We start from the raw sequence: 27,084 nt of genomic DNA, 5'->3' as shown, positions 1-27,084 counted from the left end.
GCTAACAGTCGCTAAGCTTGTCAAGAGATTCATCTTCACTTATGAAACAGAAAAATTAGTTTGCGTGTTTAAAAGGACCCGCCATAATACAGATTCTCAGCCAGATAAATTCTCTCCACACCCCATACTATTCTTTCTCTAAGATAGACTTTATTGTTACCATCATCAGTGTCTGTCATATGGAGTCTTCCTTTCTCGTTTTCCCACAAATAACAGCTACGGAGCTGATGCATGTAAAGTCGGTCCCCATGACAGGAAAACTGCACAGATCTCTCATAAATGCTGTTAAACGTTAATGAAGTTCAATTAACTGAGAAGTCAGAAACGAGAGATAATTTTTTTAGTGAATAGCTTAGTGACTGAAAAAATTAACGATTATAACAAAGTAAGTACTAAATAATTTATGAATAACTAATTACTTGAAAATAATTAAAGAGATATACATTTGAATATAAGAATAAGAAATATTTTTGGAATTAAGATGTTATTTTACAAAACAAAAGATGTAATTCTGTCTTCAGCCAGCTGGTCTCTTCTTCATATCTGATGATCAGCATTTTGGTATAATGGTTATCATACAAGAGTAGACAAAGGTTTATGAATTCTATCTTATCGTATCAAAAATTAATTAATGCTAAATAAAATAATTGGTTCTAATGTGCAACATAACACGTAGGCGAAAGCAAAGCGAACTCACACAATATCTTGCAAAATAAATATACCTCAAACAATAACTGATGGAACAAATAATTAAAACATACAATGGATCAGGTCCTAAGCGCCAAAATCGAATGTAATATTACTGGTTTAAAATCAAGCAGTTCCTCGTATTCATTTCTAAAATAAAATAAGTTGATTTTTTTCATTATTTATGTAGCAGTTACAGAACGTAACTAGAGCAATCCTTTTCGTTATTGATTCTCTAATTCTAAAAGATTTTGATCTGGCTTCCTAAGCTATATTATTTACGATTCCCACTCTATGTGCTACGGAATACTCTCAACTTCTGAGTATGTAATGGCTTGAAAAAAAAAAAATAAGGATAGGCGAATTACAAAAGCGAGACTCTTTGCCAACTCTCGACTTCTCTATCACATTTTGTTTCATTTAATGCAGAAATTCACAAGTATTCGCGTTTTTATTGTACTTCGTCTCTCCTGTAACTGTAGTTTTCCGTACTTCGTAAAAACATAGATTTGTTTCGAAGGCTGTTACAAAATAGGAAAAAAAACGGAAGGAAGTTTAAGTTCGTTACTCATGAGAAATATTCTTCTGAGAATGAAACGTTGTTGAAATGTGTCCAAATGAGTTGGGCAAATGGCCAACATTCTGTGAGAGTTGGCATGCCATTAATGAAATAGTGCAGACTATCACAGTATTATTACTAATAATACAAGTAGATTCTGACAATGTTTCATCTCGGCCCTCCATTCCAAAGACGGGTCTTCAGTCTGACAGAAATACATAATTCAAAAGATTTTCTCATTTGTTTCGTAGCAGAAAAATAAAACATAAATAAATTAAATTGTTACTCAGTTGTCTTCTGCTTTAAAGATCTTTAATTTATAGCTTATAAAAGTGGTAAATGTAATAATATTTGATTTGAAGTATTCTCTGATTATGCATCGGATATGTGGTATACTCCCGAAGACTTGAAGAACTTCTTAACGTTCCCTTTACAACGCAGCAAGCAGGAGGAGAGTAAATATCAACAGACCGTAGATATGTAAGTTAAGGGTGGGGTATGAATAAGCATCGCAACGTGAATAAGTAGACGGCTGGAGGACAGTTCTACGCATTTATAACCTCGACACCAGATGGAGGTGAGTGGTGATATTCACAGTGTGGTCAGTTTACTCCCGCAGAAATTTCGGTCTGACATCGGCGGTAACAAAGACAGAAGCCTGTCGCTTCAGGTAGCAGAACGCAGGTCATAGCCCCGGGAGATTATGTATCTTTAAAAATAATCCCGGAATGAATATTTTCACACGCTTTTGACACACTCGAATTGAAAAAGGTGTGCTGTATGTAAAGCAATAAGCCTGCAAATTCTTTCGTAGATTTGTCTGATTTTATCTCAGCACTGAAGACTAGTACCTGCTATATTATGATTTGACTATGAAGGATACCGATCACTCTGAATATTAACACAGACACGAAGATAATATTAAAAAGTATATAATTTCAGGTTGTAAGAATATGAACTTGAATGAACTACCTCGATAAAATTCTGAAAACTGCGACAAATGAATGCTTCGAAAATGACACGCGTCAAAAGTCTTTAGCCATTAAGTTGGTGGGTCTAAAGTTGTTTTAACTGGTGAGACTATGCTTGAATGTGTAGAACAGGATAATAAAATGTAACATACGATAAAATCGGAACGTGAGCTAAAATTCGGTAACAACTATACGAATCAAAGATATAGGATTTCCGTAGAGCAGTTGGTGGCTATGCAACGGTCAAGAAAGCTGTATTTTTATAGAACACCAAGTCCACCCCGTATTCGCAAAACATCGTTGCTGAGACTTTTCCTGAATATGGCGTTTGAATGCGTCGATATTTATGTGGAAGGTTAGAAAACCAAAAATCCCTTTGCCACAAAATGTGACAAAAGATTTTCTTCGGCGAAAGACAAAATAACTGTATTTGTGACAGAGCTTACGAAGTCTCTCATTCCTGTCATAAACATATCGTGTTTATTATTCAGGGTTAATATTTATTTAAAAGAAAGACCATTATGTTTTGCAGGATAACACATAAATATCACAAAGCTGAACACAAAACGCAAACATTTCACAAGCCATCTGCGTTCTGAAAACACTGGACTTTCAAGACAAGGCAACTTGTCCGCTTGAGGAAGGAGAGATGAAGCCAGCTAAAAGGGAGGAAGTCGAAGAGCTGTGCAAACAAGGGGCTCTCAAGCAGCTGTTGGTGCTGGCTTCGGAAACCTCCTCCTACTCCTTTCTTACATCTGCTAGCGCATGGCATTCAGAACTGAACTGCGGATGTACGAATGCATGCGTTATATTCCGGTTCTTTACTAAATTTGACATGAAGAGTTTCGCTGCACCAATTACAGAAAAAAGATACTAATTAAACGCGTTAATGGGCTGATACGTTGCAGCCCACTTACGACGAGAAGAAGACCGTCTTATGGGATGTTGCACAGTGTGGTCTGAAAGGAGTTTACAGGAGTTTCTGGGTTCTTACTGCTGCCATAATCGCCCTATGACCTAATAGAACGAGTTAAACGTCGATTTGTAATGAACACAGTAGACACACACGTATTCAATCCTTTATGTCCCGCGGTACTTAGAAGTACCGCATAATTCTTCCGTATGTGCTTATATCCTGATATTATTTATTAAATATAGTATATAAGACTTGAAGTTCTCATAGCGGTGAGTATGAAGATTTCTGTCTTCTGGGTTGTTGCGCTGTGTAATAGACCAGACTACTCCGTGCAACAACCCAGAAGACAGAAATCTTCATACTCATCGCCCTGATGACGGAGGCAGTATGATCTCTGAAACGTTGGTAAACATCGACCAGACTACACAGCGCAACACCCCACAAGACAGAAATCTTCGCCCTGATGACGGAGGCAATATGGCCTCTGAAACGTTGGTTAACATCGACCAGACTACACAGCGCAACAACCCGGAAGACAGAAATCTTCATACTCATCGCCCTGATGACGGAGGCAGTATGACCTCTGAAACGTCGGTAAACTTCTACCAGACTACATGGCGCAACAACCCAGAAGACGGAAATCTTCAAATATAGTATACACTGTCACCAGCAGATGGCAGGAGCTTCTGTTCCTCAATCATGATCAATTCAAGAACTAAATTATTTACCATTACATTAAATCGGGTTAACTAATTCGGGACAGGCACAGATCAACTTTAACATTTTCCCCGTACCTAAGCTTTCGTCCTATGACATTTGTCTCCATCACTAAAACTTAAATATCAATCCTTATCGGCTGTCCACGACTACTTATTTAATACATTCTCAGCTACCCTCCGTATCTGGAGGCCGTCTACCCATCTGCAATCTGAGGTTCCGCCATGCAATGGTGACAGAAAAGTTGTCAAATAATCTGGTGAAATCAAACTGAGCTAAAGAGGGAGAGATAGGGCAAGGGACTGAAAATACTGATGTTCAGACAGACTTCATTAAACGCGTAGATGCGTAGTTATCCTAAGGGAATTCCTGTAGAACAATGAGATTAATGAAAAGGGATGAAGCGACGCGACCGGTTTGACACACGGACAAAGTGCCAGGCATACTTCATGCAAAATGTAAGGGCTCGGTCTGTTGATATGTAGCTTCATCCGGTTACAATGACTCCATCCGCAAAGGTCCCCCCGGGCTCTTTGCTCTGCGAGTCCATCACAAAGCTAGGGTTCTCTTATATACAGCTTAAACCGAAAGAGCTAAGAGAAAGTTTTAAATCGTATTACCTTAATTTACCTAATATTTTCAAGTATTTTTCGAAAATTTCCACACAAAATTATCTTCTTTCTTCTAAACTTAAAAAACCTAAAGTTTGTACCCTTAATAAAATCAAGATATTCACATTCATTGTTAACGTCTAGTTTAAAGCCGAGCTCGTATAAATAATATTTAAAAATTCAGTTCCTACTTTAAACAAACGAAAACGCATCAAAGATAAACTGGTTAATGTTGTTTATGTAAACAGCAGATATTTATTCTGAGAATCAGCTGAAAACGATAACTACAATTCGCAAAGTGCAGTTAAGGAAAATTAAAGTAGGTGGTACATGTAATAATCACTATTCTAAAGGGATAAATCAAGTGTTTTCCACGTCAAATGCTCTAAATCCTGCTACACCTGTGCACGGAAATTCGACGTAGAGTGTTTACAACTCCTGTTTCGTATTCGGAAGGTCCCGATTCGAAACTCGGCTTGAATGATAGAAAAGAAAGCAATAAGACATGTCATAAACGCCTTCATCTATCTTTAAAATTCATCTTCTGCAAATCACCATAATATTCGACGCCACCTGTAGTATTTTTATTTTACAGAACAGAGTTTATAATCAGTGAAAATGTAGACAGATATAAAAGAACGAAATTGATTCACCCTAAAACATTTTTCTGATCTACTACGTACGCTCAGTTAATTTAAATTTATTCGAAATGTCGAAATAGGTGTATAGTATACAGAAAGGAACGTTATGAGCTATTCAATGTCTGGAAGAAAATAAAAAGTCCGGCCATACTTTACTGCAGGGAAATGAGACAAATTTGACACTGGAGAAGTGTATTTTATAACACAAGGAAAAAACCGTCACTACAGAAGCAAGAGCTTCAGAAGTAATTTCAGGACGTGAAGTACCTTAAGAATTTACACTCAACTTTAACTGACTGAAATTAAAACACACGGCATAAAATATCGAACTGGTTGCGGATTAGAATAAACTCAGGCGAAGTGAAATAAAAAGTACGTATTGTCAGTCCGTTAACCCGTCGATAAGTAGATTTTAGAAGCACTTCTAATATGGGTGACAAGAACGTTAAAATAACGTAATCCCTATAACAAAAACGTAGCATGACTAATATTCCTCGTTGATTTTCATTATTGAAAACTGGCTAGGCACCGGACGACAGGAGTTCCATCCCTGACAGAGGCAGAGAATTTTTTCTCTAGCCTCTGCTAGACCGGCTCTAGGATCCACCCAGCCTCGTATCGGGGTCCTTTTCCAGGGGTAAAGCGTGGCCAGAGCGTGATTCTCACCCCAGGCGCCAACACTGCTTATAGTGGAACAGCTTTCACTTATGTCTTTGTTGAAAGGGATGGGACGGGCGATTAAATCAGACAAAAGTACCAAAGAAATGTCTACACACTTAAATATTCAATAAGGCACGATGTAAGTGCGAGAAGCAGCTTAGAACACACACTTGTCTACTTAATTCTCTCTTGTAAGAAGTATTTTTCTCTAGGGATACTTTCATCCACTAAGTTACGTTTACCGTAATTAACATAATTTTGGTGTCTGAACAAAAATATTAAAGTTGATAAAGTTATGATGATGCATACAGAAGTACAAAATTGGAGGAATAGAGTGAAGTGGTCGAAAGAGGTTGGCACAGTCATATATAGTGCGCAATAAGAGACTCAAACTGACCTCCTTACCTTCACAGTTTTGTTAAATCTTTGAAAGAAACGAAGAGAGAAGAGAACTTGAAAACAGGCGACGTCTGACTATTTGAGCAAACAACAGAATTGGATGGAATTTTTATTCTTCTCCGGAAAGAGATGTAAACCTTTCCATTCGCGAATGAGTGAACAAAAGGAAGATATAAAGCAGCATATATTGATAAACTGAGAAAGAAGGGAAGGTGGGTTAAAGTTGCGACTGTATTTTTTTCTGTTCCCAAGTATTCTTCCACCACGCTATTCCCCGCCTTCTTGTTAGAAGAAACAACTTTTCTCCATTCTGTAATTCAGGAAATGTACGTTTTGTAGCTTACACCAATTCTGTAGCTGCTCTGTTGTTTCAATTATAAGAATTCGACGCTCACGTAATTATAATTCAGTTCTTTCGTTTACACACGCACTAATTACATTCTTGTTTAATTTCAACTGTTTCCAGCAGATAAAAGAACAAAGAATTGCATTACAGTATCCGTACAAATATATTTCATCGAACACTGGCTAAACTGACTAATCTTTTTCGCGATTCTCCTCACTCCCTGCAAGAAAATGCACGTCACATTATCTTAAGTCAGGTCACAACCAGTTCGTTCCATATCCTTTCCAATTCATTAATTATCATATCATTCCACGTTATTTACTGACTTGTCCGACACGTGGCGTTTGTCACAAATTTCCACTTTAGACAAAGAGCCACGTGTCGGAATTAGCGGATCTAAAACATAATAAAGCAAACTGGCGACCAATAGATGTTGGGAGTGGTACAAGTGAACAACGCAATCTTACCCAGAAGTCTGCTTGTACCACCGCAATGCCTTACGAAGCCACAAATCCATTGTTTCCGACAAAACGAGCCTATTTCTTCCCCTCATCTCTCACTACAACGACCTCCTCCCACTCCCGCCTTGTTCTTCCACCGACCTCATCCAGCATCCAGGAGTGTCCTCCGTAGGAAATGCGATGGGGAGCACAGAGTAGCTTCAAGAGCAGAATCAGCTTTGCCACTGTTGGTTTCCCTAGGGAACATGTTTAGTTCTTGGGCAAACGATAGAACCAAGGAGAGCGAACAGTGGAGGAAGGGTAGCCTATGCATGCAGGAGAACTGGAAGACAAATCGTGTTAGTCGTTGAATTCTTACGGACAGACAGATGGTCTTTAAACAAAGACAAACATCCAGAAGGAAAACCTGTGAAATTGTCAAAAACAGCGCACAACGCCTTACTGGCTACACACTTTCATTAGACTTGCGTGCAATTTTATGCGTCTTAACGTTTAAATAAAAATATGGACAGACAGGAACGTCAATAGATAAGGGATTGAAGTCCGTTGTTCGATTCCTGACAGGAGCATCACCACGTTAAAACCTACTTTGGGGCCTGTTCTATTGACACTGACACCTTTCAGCTCCGTCAAATGTCAATGTCAGATTGCGCGTAGATTTATGATCACTCCGTCACGCGTCGTCACGGCAAGGCAAATAAGGACGAAAATAATTTTGCTTTTATTAGTTAGGCCTAATATTAACAGCAGCTGCAGTCATAGATCAAGGAACTTACCTTATGAGTTAAAACTGGTATACAAATTGTATCCGACCAAACACTACAAATGCACGGAGTGTTGGAATAAAATGATACACGCGAGTTTACAGATAATTGAGAGACGTTAAATTTATTACAACCCACCGGACGAATAAGTAAAGGAGTTTAAATTTAAAAATAGTCAATATGACAAATTTCTGAGGATAATATACGTGTTTATGTATATGAGAGTTCTTTGAAACACTTCAAAGACGAAATTAAATTGCAGTAATTAAATGAATGTACGATTCTGTATCAATTAAAGTCGATTTAAATTATATTTGGAGAAGAAACAAGGCAGGTGTGAGCTAAGGAACCGTGTCCTAGCGATAAATTTGTGGTGAAAATTACAAAACAAAGAATGTGCTCGACATATATACATATTTTTCATCGCAAAGGAGGAAAATATCCCCCGAGAACTTGTTTATGCGCATGTTTAAAGTATGAAAGTTTCAGAAGTTTCACCCGATATTACGAATAAGAGATTATCATACATAATATATGCCAGTATATTCCAGAAACTGGAAAAATTCAGACTAGGAAATAAAACAGAAAACATGGCAAAGCAAAGAAACTTTAAAGATAATATGTGGTAAACTTCATGTAGACATGGTAGGTCTACCAGTGGCATTTATATGCCGAAACAGAACATTAAACGATGTAATTAGTATAGCTGCTGCTAGTTTCATCATCTGTAGACGTAATAAATTATTTGCACAGCTTCGTGTTCCTTTCTAAATACTTTTAAAATTAAAGTAAAAGAAAAAACAATGCATTTTATGAAGATTTCTGTCTTCTGGGTTGTTGCGCTGAGTAGTCTGGTCTATTACACAGCGCAACAACCCAGAAGACAGAAATCTTCATACTCATCGCCCTGATGACGGAGGCAGTATGGCCTCTGAAACGTTGGTTAACATCGATCAGACTACACAGCGCTACAACCCAGAAGACAGAAATCTTCATACTCACCGCTGTGAAAACCTCAAATCTTACAATACATTTTATAATTACGACTCCTAGATCTTTTAGTGTAATTATTATTATAGTAATATTATTAATAATTACACAGGTTGATATCTAGTGACGTGGCAATCTTATTTCTAGACACATTATTTTACCAAAAGCCCTATCTTTGTTAGGGTAGATAAATCAATCGACTAGGCACACATCTCGGATTAGAAAAACAGGAAAACCAAGCCTATCATAACTAGTGCACAATCATCGGAAAACAGAGAGAGGGTGATAAGATATTATAATAGGGGTATTAGGTTGCGGAAATACAGTCTCTGATCGAAGACGGTGATGACGGCGTCCAGTGGCGTGCACTGTAAATAACTTTGTTCTATATTCGCGATATAATACCAGAGACTTCGTACTTCACCTTCAATACAGCCATCGATACAATATTTTAATATTGCTAAAAGCTTTCCCATCACGTTTACAAATCAACATCAAAGCTTGGTGTTAAAACAAGGACAGTCGAGCACTCAGGTCTGCTGTGGACAGGAATTCCCGTACCACGGTGCTTCTAAAACTTTTACACTGAAGTTCGCCAGCAGGAACTAACTGTTCCCTTCTGTTTACAAAACTGTGGCGGTATTTGTGCACTCTGTCTGCGTTCGTGCATTATGCGTGTTGGTCTATCAGCAATGGTCTACATTGGAAGTCACTGTCTAATAGTTTCCAGGACTCGTCTGATATTTCAAATAGATATACCACTAGTAGGACAAACAGTCTTTCGTTTTATTGGTGCAGGGTGTCTTTAAAGCTTCCGACCGTATTTTAATAGACACAGGAATTACAAGCTGGTTACCACCCATTTTCAAAATGTTCACAAGCTACACCGCTGCACTGTTCTGAATTAATTGAATTACTAGAGACTACACTGTAGAATCAACCCACGTAACTGAATGGGCAATTGACATAATTCATCTTCTGTAATGCCTGCAGAATTATCTGTTACAAACCTGGATATTTAAAAATATGTAGTTTTTTCTCTTTCTCTAAATCATCACAGGATCATTGCAATTAAACATGAAATATTACAATACATTTATAAACGTCTAAATTTTTGGTTATAAGCTTCATTTAATTTTGAAAATAATGTCCAGAAATATATACCCTAGACTTAATAAAATTACACATTATTGTTTGGATCTGAAACACGGACCTTGTCTACCCTCTTAAAAAAATTGTCAGTGGAACCACGGTTCCGGAGATTTTGACGTAAATACGTCTATACTGTAAGGAAGTTTATATATTGACTTTATTCTAAATATTTCCTTTATTCTTTATTCCTACCAGATACGTAGATTTGTGAATCAAGTTTCTCTTTATATGGACGTTGAAACTATAATCATCATCCAATTCTCTAGGTAGTAGCCTTACCATATTATTAACATCTACTGGAACATTGATTACTTGCCCCAGTATCCCAAATGCAACCAAATCATGTCTTAACCTCCTAATTTGCATAAATGGAAGTAATGTAATGTAATTTAATGTAAAGTAATGTAATGTAAATTAATGAAATGTAATGTAATATAATGTTATCTTCAATATCATCCATATTGTTGCGATAGCGGATTGTTGACGGCAGTAATATAACACAATAATGCCGAGTAAACAGATGAAGTTACCTAGGAAACAATAATGCCGAGTAAATACGACGTTCCCTAGGTAACTATTGTTATCGGATCTTACACATTTTCGTTACACATTTTCGTTACACTTTTTACCGAATGACCCTTCCTTATAGACGTATTTACGTTAAAAAATTAAAATTAGGTAGAATTTTAAAGAAAGAATTATTTGCATAAGCTGATTTTCCGATTTATTTAACAATTTTCAAACTGCTCTTGTTACACAGTAGCTCAGTTTAAAGTTCTGTCTCAGAACCTGGCTAGATAAAGGTTTATAAAACAGCGCTAATGTTATTGTAGACAAGAGTGCAAACTACTCGACTATGACATATGATTTTAGTTTTTCGAACACTGTAGCAGTTATAAATTTTAAGCTTTCGTAAAGTCTGTAATCACAAGTAATACGTTTTTGTTCATAAAATAGCCCTTGCATTTATTTAATCGAAATTTGTTGAACACCTCCATATCCATTTTACGCTCTTCTTGAAAATAAGCAGTGCAAGTCCAAATCCTCAGTTAAATGTCCAGTTGCGAACAAGTGACCCTAGCTTTTAATTTTATACGTTCCGAAGCAAATCTACAACCGCCGCGCCGCGTAGCGTCGCGCAACCCCGTGTGACAGGGCCTCCTCAGTCGGAACGCTTAACCGAGAACAGTCCCATGGGACCTTCCATCGCGGTTCCGTCTCGCGCGAGCAGACCCTCTGGACTGTGAAATGGGCTGCCATTAGGAGTGAGTTGCTGGCGCAACCTGATGGGGGGAAAGACTGAAAACAGGAGGGAAGAGACCCGTGGGAGACGCCAGACGCTCCCCCCCCTCACCCTCAACTGATGTTCTATCGGACGTACATGATGCCTTGAGGTTAATTACAAAGTTGTTGAGAAACTCGACCTGCTGGAAGCAAGGAGATGGAGGATGGGGGGCTCTTGTTGGCAGGTGCTGCTGATGCACACAATGCAGAGGTCATTCATTCTCCTAACGTGCCCCCTTGTACGTCTCTCTTCTTTCAAAGACCCCCCCCCCCCCTCAACTGTTTGTTTCTCCATCACCTAAATCGCCCTTTTTAACTACGCCGACGACACTAACTTCTATGTCTATCCGAAAACTCTCTCTAACAAGCCTACGGTTTGATTGACCCTTATAGAGTTTACTGTAGAGCCCCGAGAAACCCAATGCAGATGCAATCCATCTTCAAAGTCCAGAAACTGTTGCTACGGCTACCAAGTGAGAAGCAGCTCTAAACGCCGTCAACCTGTGAAGCTTATAAAGGAATGTTTCGGGCCAAAAGGCAGTCTGCGAACCATATCCAACCCAAGACTTGTAGGACACGCAATGATTCTGCAAGATTTTGTTAGCTAATTAACTTCATATAGTAGAGGAATGTTTAAGACGCTAACAGCCGCTCAGGTAATCAAGAAATTATCCGCCTTTTATGTAACCAGAAGGACCATTACCAGGTTCACACATTAATCCACCACTGGTCCATGTCCTGAGTTAGATAAATATTTATTTAAGATCTATTTTAATATTATCAACCTAACTCGAATTTTGTTCCCAAAGTGTTTTTTTTACTAAATTTCGTGCGCACGCTACATGTCTCACCCATTCCATCACCCTAGACCTGATTACCTCAACAGGAAGTGTACAAATTATGAACCTCCCAGTTATGTGGTTTTCTCTAGAGTTCTTTCTCTCGTGCTCTTCGGTTCAAATAGTCTCTCCGCCTTTTTGCCAAGACGATTGCAGTCTACCCACCTTCTAAGGTCATGGAAGCTTTCAGGAGTCTGGTCACACAGCCGGCAAACAGGAGAACAGAAATTATGAGCAGACCGGGACCTGCCACACGTTGGTCTTTTCATTACATAATGACAAAGTACAAAAACTATTGGCCTGTTGAGCTGAGTGGAATGTGAATTAAACACGGTAGGATTTTTGACTTGATATAACCTCTTGAATGACATGAATGTTTGTCAAGACTGGAGAGGTTAAAACCTTGTTAGTTTGATACTTAATTATTTAAATTAATTACGAGAGTGATGGTAATGCCTACGTAAATCAGTTGATCACATTTCATTTTTGTCATCATCTTAATATTTTACTATGATTAAAGCAGGTGTTCGAGAAACTAGCATTGACACAAACCCGAATACCAACAAATTTGCCTCTCGAGGCATTACCGGGCCTGCATATCTCCTTTTTTCCTCTTAATCCTTTATCCTGTTACCTTGCACTTACTGCTTATAATTTCATCTTACATCCTGTCCTGTACTGACCTGCGTTACCTTAATTGCACACCACGGTAAAAGGCAAGTTTGATCAATGACAGCTTTTATTAACAAAAAAAGTCTTATGGGATAATTGAGCTACAAATATTGTCCAAGTTTCGTAGAGTAGGGATTAACAATAACGTGGTTCGAGAAATGTGCGTGTTTTACTTCGTGCTATTTATTTGTTTGCTAATCATGCACTCATTTGTCCATACACTAATTCAATAATTATTCACGCACTCACCCATTTGGTCATCGATTCATTATATACCCATTAATTCTAGTATTTGTGCACCCATAGAGAAGACAAATCATAATAAATTTATACAACCAATTAAGTCAATGGCGCAGAAGAGGCATCATACAAAATATCTACTGAGAGATAACTAAATAAACTGCATAACATTAAATTACAAAACAACTTACTCCTCTATAATTCACTTTAGCATCTACATCTAGCAATTGTCTCCCAAGCGATCCCTTCATTTGATATTTCCAAACTAAAATTTCTGTATAGTTTATGTATACTCGCGGTCTGCGTGGTCTGCTCATCCACACTCTCTCAATAATTTGCGTGAAGGCGACATAATTCAGAGCTATCATTCAACATATTCGTCATAGAAGGTTACATACACTTACAAAAGACCATAAATAGCGAATACGAATAATTAACTTATAAAATAAAATGCTAATTCGACCGACAGGAAAGTTGTGATGTTTAGTTACCACGCAAATAGGTTTCCGGAAACTTGCCGAGTCGAACGATAAGAAAACACTACCCCTTACGTATACAGATGGCCGGATCATGAATCTAATTAATCATATCTACATACAAGACAGGTTAAAAATGTGTGATGTGTTCATAAACAACTCACAAAACCTGTTCGTATTTTTCAGCGCTTAAGTTATCGCTGTGCACGAAATATTTTATATGTCGTAAGTGAGGGGCCCCCGAAGAATGTGTCCCGGGGCGGCCGCCCCGCCTAAAGGACAATTTTGAATGCGAATTTCATTAATCGCTTCTTCAATTTCGTGTTTTACTAGTCTTCTCTTTCCCTTTCTTGTATGGAAGTTTTTCCAAGGTCTCCAACACTTAAACTTTCTGTAGCTTAGTTCTACATTTCATTTAACCATCTTGTTTCAAGCAGTCCTGTAACATGAACGTACGCAAATAAACTTCATTTCTACGTTACCACCTTCACTCGGCTGAGGGAAAATTTATATTCGTAAGAGTCTAGCGGTTAGAAAGCTGGCCTTGTAATCCTGTGGTCTCGGGTTCGATTCCCGGCGGTGCCCGAATTTATAACTTGTGTTGGGCAAGGCCGTGGTCTAGGCAACACGGAGTTTTCCTCCGTGGCATCCCAACAATTACTCCATTCACACACAGAAGAAGGCAATGGCAAACCACTTCTGGATCATCTGCCAAGAACGTATATGAACAGGTCCCAGTCCGAGAAAAGGATGGAAGGATCCTGTTCATATGGACCTGTCGTCAGACAGAACACTAATAATAATAAAAAAGAGTGTAAACATCCTATCCATGACCCCTCAGAGTTCTTAAGTGATTTTGTGACGCAGGATTAACTGCTTAAGTTAAGTAATCTAAAACACATTGAGTAACGAATCGGAAGGAATCTGAAAGGAAACGTCACATATCTTGAAGCTATACCATTATTTACCTGCAGGAAATGAGGAAAATGGCAAATATTTGTCTTGAGGGATTCGAAATGGCTGCCTTAAAACTACAAGTAAATGTCGTCACTACTTTGTCAGCGCAACGTAAGTGGGCACAAACGTGCATCAATATTTTTTCCTCCTACTTAGATGGAGCTAGAGGAGAATGCCACACATTTTCAAGTAGGCAAGAATCTCGTCTTTCCGTCAATTTTCTCCAGAGAGATGTCAGAGTGTCAGCCACACCTGCTACTGTTCAAACTGTCATAGAATCCATCGATTGATCTGAGCTTCATCTTACATCCGAGATTCCCTCAGTGTTGTTTGGTACAGCTACAGTCGGCTGACAGAGCGAGCAACATCGGCTGAGTGCTCTGGGGGGAGTTTTGTATCTTGTCCGTCCGGCTGTGTCGTCCCGAATGTTTGTTGTTAAGTACAGTCATCGTCAGCAAAGGAGTTTCAAAATTGTTTACAGGTGACTTGTTACACGCGGGGGGTGCGTTATTACAAATCGTATATAGAAAATGTATAACATGCCCGTAGATTTTTTTGGTGATACACCACGAGACGCTAAAAAGCAAAATGGTGAGGCGAATCAGTATAACTGCGCGCGCAACTCAGTAGACTATGATATTGAAATGAAAACGCGGATAGGGAAAACGCGTATAACGAGAGTCACATGTGCTTCGCAAAAGAAATACAGAACAGACAACCCCAATAAATGCATAAATTAAGCTAGAAGGTTCAGAAACTGCGGGTTTAAGACAAATAATTCGTGTAGTTCTAAAATTTTATACAACAGTTAAAGAGGTAACCAGAACACTGACACCAAAATCTAATTATAACAGTTTGCCTCACTATTACAATCGATTTATCAAACGATATTTTACGACCACCCTCGGCCTTCGACATGCTGCTCGTATAGTTTAGACAAGAAATGCACACAGAATTTTGATTGAATATCCTTTCGCAAAGACCGATAATGACAAGCAAAGATAAAATTCAATTTAATTCAAAGATTTAAAAATGCGAATTAATGAACTGTCACAGGTCATTTACAATGGCGGGTGCTGAAAATGTTCGTTGAATGTCGGCGATTGAATTGTTATCAACTTAATTCCCTTTTCTCTTTCATTTCAGTAGAAAAACTCACCGAAGAAATCTTCACAGAATCAAAGGAAGGCAGAACGATTAATTTATTCTAAGTTTCAAATTTCCATGCAAAATACTTTTCTTATTGAGTTCACGCTTTCAGATTCGTTTCATCATGAAGTGGAAAGTGTCCATTAATTTCATCTTGTTCCGACTAGTGTCGCTGTGTGCGGAACCAAACCTCTCTTAGAATTCTCCTTGAATTGAGAAGTTTGGGGAGAATCCGTCTTGCAATTCGATGTTTATATCTTCTCGTAAGATCTGTCACTTCAGTTTTTAACTATCTCAGTAAAACTTTTATTTTCTATACATTAATTTAGCTCTGAGAGGGAGATACAGAGAGATGCAGAATAAAATTACAAAATGACAAGCTCCATAATTAATAATATTCAACTAACATTATTATTATAATCACAAAAGCAAGGGAAAAGAAACGGAAAGTACATTTTAAGTGGAAAACTCAAGCGGATAAAAACCACATGAAAGACATAGGCGTAGATGAAGGAAGGATATTAAAATGAATCATAAAGAATAATGTGTGAAGGTGTGAAGAGTGTTCAACTGGTTCCGGATATGCCATGACGGAGGGCCTTTATAAACACGAAAATTAAGTTTTTGGTTCTATGAACGGTGGGGAACTTTATGACCAGCTGAGCAACTATTCGTGTTTCAAGAATGGCTCTGTTGCAGAGAGCTAGTTACAGTTTCGCTTATTTGGCATAAATGAACTTTGTAAAAAGAAGATGGCTGTCTTATGGTTTGTAGCGCAGTGAAGTGTGATAGAAATTTACCAACGTTTCAGGGGTCCTTGCTGCCTACATAATCAGGGCGATAAGTAGCTCTGATGATGGGAGCAGTTCTGCGTACTCACCGTTGTGAAAACCTCAATCGGGTTATAGGATTTTCCAATAACTGACTGATCTTTGTAACAGAGATATTACGCGTTTTCTTTGAAGAACGGACTGAAGGCTTAAATGTTATTTAGACGATGTTCGACGTCAAGTAAACATATTCAAATTTATTTTTATTTATTTAGTGTTCTGTCTGACGACAGGTTCATATGAAAAGGATCCTTCCATCCTTTTCTCGGACTGGGACCTGTTCATATACGTTCTTGGCAGATGATCCAGAAGTGGTTTGCCATTGCCTTCTTCTGTGTGTGAATGGAGTAATTGTTGTGATGCCACGGAGAAACCGGGGAAGCCCCCGGAGGAAAACTCCGTGTTGCCCAACACAAGTTATAAATTCGGGCACCGCCGGGAATCGAACCCGAGACCCCAGGATTACAAGGCCAGCGTTCTAACCGCTAGACCACCGTGGCGATGTCATATTCAAATATAAAAAATAAATTACCGTGCAAAGTCGAAGGTGAAAAACATTGCAGCGAGTAACGCATAGACCAAAACTGACCGTAAACCATCTAATGTAGGAAAAAAAAACTTCGTTTTGTTGTAATTGGTGAAGAATTTTATTTAGTCAAAACCGTTCAAGGGGGCTTCTACCAGTCTGTTCACACGGATACCCGCATATATTTCATCAACGATCTCTCTTTCGAGAAATGAGCGTGCACTTCGATGTTCCTCGCCGCTCATATGAGCCCCATAAAATGGCTTGTGGTAATGTAAGGCTCTATTCTTGGAAGGTTAGTCTCCTGCTCCCGTGTGATGACGGTAAGCCTTCTGAGAGATGAGGGTGTGGAGGAAACGCGACCAAGATGAGATCGATTTAGGAAAAGAGTAAGAGGGTAAACGAATGGGAAAAGAGGGAAGAAATGAAGGAGATGTGTGGAAGTGGGGTTAAATGGGAGAACCACTAGTCAGGAGAAGAAAACAGAATCATTAGGTGTGTTACATTGCAGAAACCGACGTTGCAAAATATATTTGGAAGTGAGTGATTTGACATATTCCGTGGCAACATTCTGTACAGACGAAGTCATTAAGATATTGTGAGACAGACACTGTATCATGTCTTGTGCTAACGAATGGATGAACTACGACAAAATGTACTGCGGAGTAAAGTATGTAACAGCTAGAAACGCTGTCTCCAAGACAACTTTACAATTTTTCAAACACTTGAGCCTGCCTTCAATGTAACAAGTAATATTTTCGCTGATAATTAAGTTAGACGAGTGTTAACATTTTACCCATTCTCCCTCTCTCTGGTATTAGAACAATGATTCTCACACGTTAAGTCTATCAGCAGAACAATTTCAATCGCGTTAACCCAATGCTATGTCTCTCAAAGTGGTTTCTCTCCGAGAGATTTCCAAACATCTGAGTGCAGATTTTGCTTCTCAGTGTAAACTTGACTACGAGATCATTTTGATTTAATCACCCTAAAAATAAAAGGCGAAGTGTATAAATTGTGAAGCTCCTCATGGAGCAATATGTTGCCAGACTCTACAACTTTCCTCGGCACTGCGCGATACTTTCGTCCATTGACTTTCTCTTGGAGTGAGAGAAGCAGAGATTTTTAGGAGACTTTGTTGTTTGCTGCTGGGATGAAAATTTGCAGTCGTTTCGAAGACTATGGCTTCCATCTTTAAAAAAACCCCACTGCAATGATATAATCAAGTTTCATCTACTGAGAAAGACAGAACCAGCTCAGCAGAGAAAGAAAATATTTTGTCTCTGCATGTGTTGTAACGTCCTAACCTACTTTGTGGTTTTGAAATTACGACTCGTGCTTCGTAAACGAGAGGCAGCTATTTCGAATTCCGGTCAGGGTCTGTTACAACCATGTGATTTGTTTGGTTGTCTGCACGATTTTAAAACACTAAGATATATAACACTATTCCATTGTCGATAATGTACACATATATTTATTTCGGAAATATGCGCTATGGTCACATGATAGTACACTGGAAAAATTGAGCACACTACCACAGCTTGTGGTAGCAGTTCAATATAAAGAAAGGAACACACCTGTACTAAAGCAAAGTAAAGTAAAATAAAGTAAATTTAAGAAAGGTAAATATAAAATACTTTTCTTGTTTATGAGGGGTTTCTAGGAAAACTACTTTATTCCGAAATCTGTAATTTTTAATACTGTTGTCATCTTAAAGGTTAAATCTAGTCTCATAAGGGGGTAATATAATTTTACTTTGACAACACAGGCTATAAAATATCCACTGTCTGTTCAATGAATACAAGACTACCGACAAATAATAGTTTTCGGTGTCAAATCCATACTTAACTAAAATTTAAAAGTTCGTGACGATATTTAAATAAAAATTTCCTTGGATATTTTCCATCGTCTAAGAAATAATAAAATATAAAATGACGGAGATAGGGATTGACTCTATCTGTTGGACCCAACAGAGTAGGTACCTGAAGACGGAGATAGAGCCCCATCTCCGAAACGTCGTTCTATTTTCTTATTTTACTAGACGATGGAAAATATATAAAAAAAATTTATATCCATATTTAACTTCTAAAATGCCGACGGGAAGTAGTTTACGAGTAACTATTTCTTACAGTACCTGTAAATAGCACGCATTCCCACAGAACACTACACTGAAACTTCAGATAAACATAAAATGCACATTACTACAATGTTCATCTTCCTTCTCTCTGTATTCTGCAGCAGATTTGGGTGCTTTGAGTAGACGGGTGGGGACTGAAATTGGGGGTGCAGTGTCTTTTATTTCCCACCCCCTACCGACATCGCCAGTGCGGGGAGGAGTACTAGAAGCAACCTTACGATAATGGGCTGAGAGGCACGGGGTGCAGCCGCTATGTTTTACCGTCAGACTCGAGCGTTTTTATTGGACAGCTATTATATAGTTGTTCAATCTGTGCGAAGGCCGAGAAGGCAGCACAGGAACAAAAAGGAAAAAAAAAAAGTTACAGGCCTATTTTCTGTGGTGTCACGAAAAAGAGGCTTAAGCAAATTACAGATAAAAATGAAATAAGTACACTGTAAATTTATCCTTAGTAAAAGGATCAATCAAAAGCCGAGTTAAGTCACTAAAACAATAACTTCCATTCTGTGAATTATTTAATTAAGTAAAACACTGAGTAAGTTTTACATTTTTTCGTTTTCATCTTAAAAATTTTATATTTAACAGCTTAACCGTCTTTTCCAAGACACCAAAGATATATGTTAGCTGTAGGTTAAAGTGAGATGAGAACTTAAAATGAAACCGTCCTTCAGAAGGGAAGAACCCAATTTCGTAATGGATAATAGAGGACGAATGGATTTCAGGTAATGATACCGCACTCTGAAATCACATGGATAATGTGATATACCACATATAAAAATCCGGTATCCAAAAATACATGCCACGAGAAAGTAGGATCACGCCACTGATTCAACTGAAGACGGTTCTTATAAGAATTTTAGATGTATCACATATCTTTATTACTAATTACCACTGTAGCGCTGCATGGTGATAATGATGTTCAGAAAAATAACTGTTGTTTACTCCAAGAACCATACAAAATCCGAAACGCACAAAATTTACAAAATGCAGAGTTTTTAAATGTAAAGCACTGAGTACATATAAGTTACCACTTTGCTTTTCAAGAGTTATTAATGAAAACGGAGCCCTTCAGTAAATTGGATACATATGCTCCAAATTCATTGAAACTAGCTCATGTTATTTCTACGTCGAAAAGCGTTTCAGTTTATACGATGACTTTCATAAGTTTCACTGACGTGGGGCTTCTGTATCAATTTAGGTCCAGATACACGTTGCATATAAAAAAGTCTCTTGAAAAATAAGGAACCACTTTACAAAAAAACGAACGCTCATTGGCTACTGGAGCTTTACGGCCCCTGACAAATTCGATTAGCCTTTGACGGCCGGAGCATGCACATAACGCAATATGGGAACAGAGACAGTTCGCAAGCTCGCGCAAAGCACTCGAAAGCTTGCGACTACGTTGTCGCTTTGAAACCAACTCTACTGCTGTACCAGAAACGCCCAGAGACTTGGGGGTCAGTCGATAATGTAAATACCCTTTTGCAGCCAACTGTATTCTGTTAAGACGGCTAATTCTGTCATGCACTGTCGAACTGATATTCGATTCACTGTTCTTGTTACAGGCCACTTGGTCGCTAACACGGAATTTATGCTTGGTGAGAGCTGAAATGGCTTTAAATGACCAGTGAAAACAGCTACCCTGGAGATAAAGTCAGAGGTAAAGGTATTCTCTTTAGGTCAGTTCTTCTTTTATCAAGTCAAGGATCAAAAGATTGGAAGAGCATGTAGCCTGCATGGGAGACAATAGGAATGCATACAGAGTTTTGGTGGGCAAACCAGAAGGAAAGAAGCCACTTGGAAGACCTAGACGTAGGTGGGAGGATAATATTAAAATCAATGTTAGAGCAACAGGGTGGGGTGGTATGGACTGGACTCATCTGGCAAAGAATACTGACCAATGGACAGATCTTGTTAATACGGTAATAAATTTTTGGGTTCAATAAAATTTTGAGAATTTCTTCAGTTGATGAGTGACTGCTGGCTTCTCAGGAAGTCCTCGGGTCCTTGGAGTAAGGAAGACTTCCTTCTTTATGTCTAGCATCCTTTCTCTTGTCCTTCAGTCTTATTTCTTTGTAATTTTAAAATATTATACTTTTCCCCTTTCCCCCCCGTTCCTCAGCAGAAACCGAAGAAAACTACAGCGAGAACCTGGGGTTCGATGCCGCATCTCCCAGACACAAATCAAACGTGTTACCGCTGTACTAAATCTGCTCGTTGCTGTGAAATATGCTGTACTAAGAATTACGTATGTATGACATTCATATCGTTATCCCTATTTGTTTTTATATTAATTTAAAATCCTGTTATGAGCTTTATTTCTGGAAACTATTATTTGATACAAATATGATTGGTCTATCCATTCATTATCCAATATTTCTATATGGCTGTGAATCATGGGTACGAACTGAATTTAATTTGTTCGTAATATATTCTTGAATGTAACTGCGAAATGTTACTTTAGTCCGGTGACGTACGCTAGCAATCGAAGCAGTTGACTTCATCAGATTCGTGTGTCAAGGATTTCAATGTGATACATGAAATATAAACCTACACTGTGCAAGAGGAATATTTGTTTTAAACGTGTGAGACAAAGGACATGTGAGACACGGGACATGTGAGCAGAGGATAATGGCCTAGGAGCCTGTGGTACTGAAATGTTGGCCAAATGCTTGTTATGTCCGCAACACGAGTGACAATTACGTGGAAATATTCTGATGTGGTTTTCACCAGATTTTAACCCTTTAGAACCAAGTGGTAAACGTATGTACAGCCTGCTATAACAATAAGTAACTCTTAATTTTGTATTTACGCGTTTTATATTATTATCACAGTAAACGGTGATTGGTAATATTTCCTAAAAGACTTCAGCTTTGCAATGGTGAAACGTTGCGTTTGCTTTGACGTAGTTCCGAATTCTTAAACAGGCCTGATCATTATTTATACAAGCTTCGGCTTCAAGGAGTTAGTGCACTTGTTTCATTAAGGTCGCTGCCGTGAAGTGTGTTACTGTGAAATGCTCGATGATTATTAGTTTCTAGCTTCTTGTAGATACGGGCTTAAATTATCCGAATATATGACACGTTGCTTAAAGAAATTTAATGAAATGACTCATCAGTTACAAAAACAAATATCTCATAAAGAACAACACCTTTTCCGAACTTGTGTAGGATTTGAGGTTCTCACAGCGGTGAGTATGAAGATTTCTGTCTTCTGGGTTGTTGCGCTGTGTAGTCTGGTCGATGCTAACCAACGTTTCAGAGGTCATACTGCCTCCGTCATCAGGGCGGTGAGTATGAAGATTTCTGTCTTCTGGGTTGTTGCGCTGTGTAGTCTGGTAGATGTTAACCAACGTTTCGGAGGTCATACTGCCTCCATCATCAGGGCGATGAGTATGAAGATTTCTGTCTTCTGGGTTGTTGCGCTGTGTAGTCTGGTCGATGTTTACCAACGTTTTAGAGGTCATACTGCCTCCGTCATCAGGGCGATGAGTATGAAGATTTCTGTCTTCTGGGTTGTTGCGCCGTGTAGTCTGGTAGAAGTTTACCGTTCGCCCTGACGATGTAGGCAGTAAGCACCTCTGAAAATGAGGTAAATGTCTACCAGACTACACGGTGCAACAACCCAGAAGACAGCCATCTTCATACTCGCAGCAGTGAAAACCTGAGATCTCACTTTGCCTTTAAGTTTTACCTAAAAATGTGTGATTCGTAAAAAACTGAGCTTCATTCGGAAACGGTCATTAGTAGTTCGGGGTGGCTCGACTTCCTTGTTATTGGAACACGTACAGATTAATCCGTAGTAGGTCCACAAAAACCAAGGCTTTTATAAAAAGAACCAAATTTTGATTCACTGCATGAATATTCTGCAATGACAGTCAACAGACCAATGTTTGTTGCAATGATGTAGCGTAAACTGCAGACTGACGGGAAGGTCCAGTTCATTGGTTTGAAATTTAAACCGCAGATTTAGCACAAAGTAGACATAGTCAGTTTAAATAGCACACCAACCTCGCTTGTTGGTTAAAGCTTATTATGGTGCAACAATCCGTGTTGTAATAATGAATGGGGCACTTAAATAGTTGAAATGCTAGTGGCAGCTCTTGATGGCGGCACAGAGCATTGTGTTTTGCGGCAAATTCGTGACGCGATTAGGGCGATGTCGCACTGGGTAGTTCAGGGACAGGAACGTTGTGGTTGGATGTGAGAGGCGGACATAGAGCAGCACTTTAATGAACGACTCCTCCAGCCTACAATACCGAACAAAAACGAGATTTACTCTCAGATCGCTACTGTTTGGCGGTGGAAAATCCGCAGAAATCAGATGAAACAGTGCAGTATCGACCTGACAAAAACGTAACGAATCTGATTCGTGTTTGGGATGTGCCTGGCGCAAATCTCGGTTGATGCAGGTCATTATAATGTTTTAAGCTGTTTCAGTTGGTTTTTCCAAACCAAATACAGGTGCAGCAGTTCAGCCTCAAAGAGACCACGAAGGTCACTACTACTCTATCATGCATAATCATTACACCGTATTTTATTAACTACATATATCATCAGTAGCTATAAAACGTCATATATTAGAATGATTTTTGAAGGACGAATTTGAATGACGTGGGAGTAAGCGGTGAGAGGACCTCCGAAATACGAAGCAGGAGCATTTAGGCCTACCGTCCAGGATCAGCTTGCAGAAACTGGGAAGAAACACGAAAATCTGCAGTCCGTTAGCTGAGATTTGAATCTGTCACCTCCCCTGTACGAAACATATTTATGTATCATCCTACTATTTACAATAAATGAGAAAAATCACGAAATCCCCAATCACGAAAGGTAGTCTACTTGTTGAGATTTGAACTACCTCGAGTGGGGACTGCCTGCTTTGACTGCGAGTTTCTGTGGTATTTCACGTCCTCTTTGGACAAACGCAAGGAGAGATCCTTAAAATAGGTCACATACCTTCCATCTCTACTAGAAATTTACGGTATCACACATTCGACAGTATATCATAAAGTCGTGTAAAGCAATGGGAATCTAACCACAGATATTGTGTTGTAAGATTTGAAATAAAGGCAGTGATGTTTGTTATATTTCTTAAATGTGTCGTAACAGTTTATTTTGATTATATCACTATATAAACAGGAATTATTCTCATTTTTATGCTTATCTTCCCTTTTAATTTCTTTCACGGATTGGTGTATCTTTAAGTATTATATGGCATATGGTTATACTTTATCAAAACTTGAAATAGAATTGTTATATTTTTCACTTACCATCGTTCTGAAGATACGTTTTTGACTATGGGCCTAGACTTCGCGTGTAACATCTCACGGGCAAAGTTAATGCTCTCTGCAAGCCAGTAACTGAAACATTAAAGGTTTAAAACAATTTATTAGCCATTCGAAAATAGGCGGAGTTTAAAAAACTTGCTGGAAAGGAAATTTTCCATATTTCAATTACAGCCAACGAAGGGATAAAGCGTAAGTGATTAACTATGCGCGAATGCATTTACAAATGCGTACTATCGTATAACGTTTTTAATCTATCAGAAACAATTCATCCTGTAATCCCGTTTTGAAATAACTCGTTAATATCGGTTGATTGGTTACAACTTCATTTGAGTTCAGATCAGCGTGGGAGGTTCATGTTTACAGAACAGAAAGTTTAAGTAATTAAAACGAGGGAATGGACTATTGCGTGATTTTAATAGACATAACCTCATCACCCCACTTGGTAGTAATAGTCAGTGCAATATCATGGAAATTTGGTAATGTTGCGTGATGTGGGAAATGAACACCACTGCAGCGTGTTTCATCGCAAAACTGTTGAAGGCAATTCTTGGAATTTTACGTCTTGGTTTATATCTCAAGGGTAACATTTACCTCACATTTAGTCACGGACGTGAAATAAAAACAAATACCGGAATAGAGCAACAATTTTAATTCAAACGATAGATGTCCATAAAGATTTCATTGTGTCGAAAGGTTATACATCGTAAACAGTTTATTATTTCTTTACACTTTAAACGCCTAAATATGGAACTCTGTGAGCATATTCTTGGACTGAAGATTTTAATGAACCCGTAGAGGTGTACACACAAACAAAAACAAATCTCGCCCTGATTTTGATAAAAATGAAATCTTTTTGATCTGGCTTTCGATTGCTTCAAAGTTCCGCTGTTGCGGATTAACGTAATAACCAAATTTCGAAAGCTACCATGTACAAACCTATTTTTTAGTATTTATAAGAGGCTAAAAGTATCACAGAACAAGGTAACTGTAATTTGTTTCAATGTATTGTCCAATCTGTGATTCTAGATGATACTTGGTTGTGGACACGTGAAGTAGTCGACATTATTACTTGTTTGGCATAAAACTGCTTTAGAAATGAAACATGTAAAATGAACTATACACTCTCCAGAAGTTTCGTTAGTGAATCAGTAATTATTACGCATTCTAGAATAGAAATAATATTATTTTTTGTGTAATGCTTTACATAAATCGTCGTTTATTATAACATAAGTTAAAGCGTCATTTTTTCCTATAAATTATTTCAATCTAAGTTTTCTAAATATACGTAGTTTAAAGCAAAGATATTTTATCGGAAAAAAGTATGACAAATGCGTTTCCTGGTAATAACATAATTAACATTTATTTTTAACAGATATAATACATTCTGCAAGAGGATTCTACCGTGAACTACCATGAACCGCCTCTTTCCACAGCCCCCCCCCCTCCAATTCGCTCCAAAAATCTTCCTTTTGCGCTAATATCCCAGGTAACATCAAACTTCATCAAATATACTAAGAATCAGTCAATAAAAGAATTTTTAATAATTTCACTAGAATGAAACTAAGTATGCTCCAACCGTCTATAACCTCTGTGAAATGTTTCCTGTTACTTTGTGGACAGTAATTTCTATGAAACTTAGTATACAAAGATACAAACAGCGGAGTTAACTAAGTCCCTCTGACGTATGCAGTCTCACGCAGCACTCCTAACAGACCGGAAAAAGTTGTGCATGTTCTAATTTGATGTAAATTTTACTTATAACACTTTATAACACCGGAAGTTTTAAAATCGTAATGGTAAAATAAATAAATTAATAACGACACTACGAGCAGCGAAACGCAACAAAGCGTTTGAGAAATAACTTTGTACCAATGACCAAAGTTCTCCACTCGAGTTACGCATGCGTACATCACCTGCCTACCCCGGACGCCTACGTCACAGGTATTTGCTTAACTCTCGCGTACAGTAAAAACAGTAGGGGATATCCTGTGAAAATTTCTGCAGGAAGAGAGAGTACTGTTAGAACAGGAGTGCATTTTGGGATCAATAGCGGTGGGCGAGCGAATTCGGTCACAACCAGGAAAGCAGGAGAAGGGAAACTCTTAAATCCCTCTTTAAACAAAATAAAACGAAGAAAGTCTTACCGCCATCAGGGAGAGAAAGGGAGAGCATTGGAGACTTGACCGTGTTGCACATAACCCGCCTCATGTTTACGGACCCGCAGTGGATTCCACCTGGTGTATAAACGCGCTAATCACTCACAGGAGTAAAGCAGAGTACAGACTCTTCAGGTGCTGCTTCCACTCCGTCTTTTTGCATGTAATTAAGCCTCTTTGAACGGATCTTAATTAAATTTCGTAATGATCGCCCTCATCAAAATGTATCGAAAAAAACTTCGCTTGATATCTGACTTCAAACATTATTTCACACAAATATGGACTCGAATCACTAATACAACATTATTCTAGCTATTTATTGTTTTACATTCAATACTGAATCTGAACGATTCATAAAGTCTAGTCTACAACTAAGTATCGCATCATTAACCAGCAGAGATTTCAGGCGTGACTGTTCTATAACAGACATCGACTGAAAATAAACCAAAATTTTGCACACCCGGTCTGATAAGGTTAGAATCCTCTGTCTCACTTCCATATTCCTCTCAGGTGTTTCTATACTTGCGGGCCCGGATGCAGCCCAGGTCATCCAGAAGGAGGAAATAGATGAATATACGTGAAATAAGGTTAGTCCACTTGTTCGCAAAGCAGATCTCTTTATTTCATCTTATCATCTCACAAAGTAGTCCTACAGGG

General features: G+C 38.4%; 1 protein-coding gene across 9 annotated transcripts in view; it reads right to left on the bottom strand.

The window, feature by feature from the left end:
- LOC110830662 (lachesin) overlaps nt 1-27,084 on the bottom strand; it is a 555,442-nt gene that overhangs the window by 340,393 nt on the left and 187,965 nt on the right. For 8 of the 9 annotated variants that reach the window (XM_087340972.1, XM_087340974.1, XM_087340973.1 and 5 more), the window contains one exon: nt 24,254-24,343. The exons of the other annotated variant lie outside the window; for it this stretch is intronic. The gene's annotated coding sequence lies outside the window, so the exon portion shown is untranslated. The remainder of the gene's footprint in view (nt 1-24,253; nt 24,344-27,084) is intronic. 9 annotated transcript variants of the gene reach the window in all.

Source organism: Zootermopsis nevadensis, unplaced genomic scaffold (genome assembly GCF_977971745.1).
Source record: "Zootermopsis nevadensis isolate Lab colony 2312 unplaced genomic scaffold, Znev_1.0 Znev_ptg000061l, whole genome shotgun sequence".
Taxonomy (NCBI): domain Eukaryota; kingdom Metazoa; phylum Arthropoda; class Insecta; order Blattodea; family Termopsidae; genus Zootermopsis; species Zootermopsis nevadensis.
Note: the sequence above shows the minus strand (reverse complement) of the source record. Positions and strands in the feature narration are given on the sequence as shown.